Below are 4017 nucleotides of genomic sequence, written 5' to 3' on the forward strand. Positions count from 1 at the left end.
ATTTTATTCTTCCCACGCATAATTTTGTATGTCTCAAACATGTCCCCCCTCAGGCACCTCCTTTCTAGGCTGAAGAGGCCCAAACGCCGTAGCCTTTCCTCATAAGGAAGGTGCCCCAGCCCCGTAATCATCTTAGTCGCTCTCTTTTGCACCTTTTCCATTTCCACTATGTCTTTTTTGAGATGCAGCGACCAGAACTGGACACAATACTCCAGGTGTGGCCTTACCATCAATTTGTACAACGGCATTATAATATTAGCCGTTTTTTGCACTATAACATTAATACAATTAACAGCAAAATCTTATATCTGCGCCAGCTATTTAACCCCTGTAGGGCTGCCAGGCCTGGGAGCACACACTCTTTGTGTTGGCGCTGCTGGCTCTCGAGTTGGTGCAAACATGCCGTATGGCACGTTTGTGACATTTGGAGCCAGAGCAGGGAGGCTCTGCAGAGAACATAAGAAGAACACAGAGAACATAGGCTTACAGAGAACATAAGAACATAAGAAGAGCCTCACTGGATCAGGCCATAGGACCATCTAGTCCAGCTTCCTGTATCTCACAGCGGCCCACCAAATGCCCCAGGCAGCGCACCAGATCACAAGAGACAAGAGATCCTGGTGCCCTCCCTTGCATCTGGCATTCTGACATAACCCATTTCTAAAATCAGGAGGTTGCACATACACATCATGGCTTGTACCCCGTAATGGATTTTTCCTCCAGAAACTTGTCCATATAAAATTTTTGTTCTGTGTTTCAGGGTTTGACCAAGTCCTCATCTGACTGAGAACAAGAAAGAAGAAGCATGAAGGCCAAGAAGAGCAGGCAGGCGGAGGACTTACCACAACCCAAGTCCCACAAGTCTCGCCACTGAGGAACAGCCCTTCCTCACCTTGAAGGGTGCCTGCTCATAGCAGAGGTGGGGCCATACCCTAGTGATGCCACTGCCTTCTCCTTCCTTGCAGCTTTCTGACAATGCCTCTCCCTCTAGCACTGGCCAAGCTATTCACGAGGAGACACACAGGTAAAGTCACAGAGGTAGGAGGGGATGTTCTAAGAGATTTGCATTCCTGGCGGGTCTGGATGAACCTGTTTCCTAAAGCCCATTTCCCCATATTTTAGGCAGCTTCTCTTGATCGTTCATCAACTTCCCCTCTCGTGGAGCTGTCAGGGCCCCTCACCAATTCTCTCCGCCCTGCTAAGCCTTGGTTCCTTTCCTAATCTGTAGCAGAGCGACTCTTATCCAAGTGTCACCCAACAGCACACTACACATGATTGAGAGCCCGTGCTGCAGCCAATGTACTGCTCCGGACAATGCAGGGAAAACGTAAACCTGATAGGTAATCATTTTATTATGGACCCTCTTAATCACCCTGCACCTGGTTGGCGCTTGATACGAGTAGATAAGTAGCATCAAGAGACAGATAGAATTTGATGGGCACCATTTTTCCCATTTGTTTATTTATAATATTTAGGGTGTGTTGTTTTTTGTTTTTTTTTCATTTCGGGCGTATCTTTTCTCAGTTAGTCTGCTGTCAGAGAGGGGAACAAAGCCTTGGAGTAACTGGTAGAAACATGAATTTGGGTTAATCCACTAGTATTTTAAGGCTCTTTCCTAAGGAGAAACCAGTCTTTGACCTTAAAGGATGTGTCCTCTTTGTAGGGGGAGATACAGGTAAATTACATTTGCCGGCTCCCTTATATGGCAAGGCACAAATATCCTTGTAAATGATGCATAATTGCCCTGTGATTATATGGCTATTGCTGCACATTGTCAACAAAACAATTATTTTGCAGCCCAATCGTTTCTGATTTACAGGGCATGGTGATTAGCAAGGAAAAGCCTGGGAGCCAAGGGACTCAATGAGCTCCTTCAGCACATCCGAAGGGCAATTAGTTTGGGCCGTGGCAACACAATGGCAACAGAACTGAATGAAAATGGTGAGAAAGCAGTTGGAACCCGGAAAAGTGACCCACGGACAGATTGCAGTGACCCACACCGGTTCAATATCAAGAGCTGCAATCCGATGCAGACGTACCTGGCTATAAGTTCCTTTAGATGCAATAGGAGTTACTTCTAAGTAGGCATGCATGACTTCCACTGTAAAACTGCAATCCTATGTACACTTCTCTGGGAGTAAGCTCCATTGAGCCTAGTGGGACTTATTTTTGAGCAAATGCAACCGTTAAAGGTATAGGCACTCTGTCCTCCATCATACCTGGTCACCAGGGATGTGCAAATCCACCACAACAAGACTAGAGTCTGGAATCCTTGCCCCTTTTGACTCAACTCATGCATGTTAATGGGCAGCTTTGGGGACTCTTCCAAAGCATTTTTGGGACTCTATCTGCTTCTTGTCCTGAGTCTTTTAGATACATGTGTCAGGCATGGCACTGTGGAAAAAAAACAGAGCTCCTAGTGTGTGTGTGTGTGTGTGTGTGTGTGTGTGTGTCAGACTTCTCATTTAATAGTCCCCTGATGCCCCCATCCCATCTGTAAACAAGGTGGGAGGGGGTGGGATGGACTGCATGAGAGCGAGGACAGAAGTGGCAAGAGGGAGGACGGTCATGCGCGGCAGCTGGGAGGCTTACCAGTTGGACCCGATCCTTTGCAGCTGTACTCAGAAGTAGTCCCACTGAAGCCAGTCATTCAGTGAGCCTGCTGGAGCCATGTCATGACTTTCTCCAGGATGGCTAGGAACCACTCCCGCCCCTTCTCCTCTCTGCCCATCCAGGGGAAAAAAACCTTTGTCCATTGGTTCCTTCAGAGATGAAAAGAGAGGCTGCTCCCCCCTCCCCTCTCCCCCCTCCTGCTGGATGCCAAACCAAAACATTAACCCTTCCTTTCCTCCTGGCTGGAACTTTCTTACTGCTTGCTTGGTCTGAAAGATGGCCCTGTGAGGACTTTCAGGCCATGAAAAAAGTAAGCGAGCACACCTGACATTGACAAGCCTGGCTCTGGGCACATGAGTCAGCAAAAAACACATGCATTTGCAACTCTGACGTGAGTCACCTGACTTGAGTTCCCGTCCCTGCAGGTCACCCTGGCTACTACATCCATTTGCCAAGTAGTATATAACCAGCACTGAGATCAAAGGCATACCTACCCAGAAGTAAGCTCAACTGAATTTAAATGACAGGTAAGCGTGTTCAGGATTGCAGCCTAAGGTGTATGTATAAGCAGGCATCATTTTACCAAGTTCATTTGGTGGATAAGTGTACAGGTTGATTGTCAAGCACTATGTCGGTCCTTCTCGGAACACCTTTCTCTCTTTTTGTTGTACATTTTAGATGATTGATTCAAATTGGGCGCCAAGAATACATGGTTGCGGGGTCCTCAGTGCATCACTGAGACAGACTTTTCAAACGGCCAGCACTGCTCGAGCAAGACACTTCCCTTATCGATCTGGGAGTGCATTCGGGCATCCTGACCCAAACAGCTTTTCTTTCATTGATCAAAAAGTACACAGACACACTCTCACCATATACAGGCAGACTGTATGAGTGCCACTTACGAAGCACTAAGGTGGTTCCCCAAGGTGCTTTGTGTTTAATTGGGAGGATGGGGCAGATTGCAAAATCATAATCAAAATGACAATTTGCAGAAGCCTTCTGAAAGAGAAGCCATTGATATTATTTCACCCTTTAGTAAGAGTGACTTGTGTACAATGGCTTGCTCTGCTCATCAGGTAAATGGTAAAGTAAGAGTGGTATTTTCAGACTTCAGTCAGGTGAGCCCTCTTATCCACGGGGGAAGAGCTTCCATTCCAGGAACACCCCCCCCCCCACCCATGGATAGCTGAAGCCATGGATATGGGCAAATGCCCATACCTGCGATCCAGGAGCTGCCCTCCCCAGAGGTGAGGAAAGCTCCGCTTGCATGGTATATTCAGGTGCTTGCAAAACTTAGTGCTTTGCACCCCCTCTAGCTACGCGACTGAGTTTGACCAATTTTTCCCCCCCTCTGATTCTTCCTATATTGTATTGAGAGTGAAACTGCAATATGAGATAGGGGCA

General features: G+C 47.3%; 1 pseudogene; it reads left to right on the plus strand.

Moving 5' to 3' along the window:
• The first annotated feature begins 375 nt into the window (after nt 1-375).
• On the plus strand, nt 376-521 carry LOC136643417 (small nucleolar RNA SNORA17; annotated as a pseudogene).
• Nucleotides 522-4017: the final 3496 nt, after the last annotated feature.

This window comes from Tiliqua scincoides, chromosome 2, assembly GCF_035046505.1.
Source record: "Tiliqua scincoides isolate rTilSci1 chromosome 2, rTilSci1.hap2, whole genome shotgun sequence".
Classification (NCBI taxonomy): domain Eukaryota; kingdom Metazoa; phylum Chordata; class Lepidosauria; order Squamata; family Scincidae; genus Tiliqua; species Tiliqua scincoides.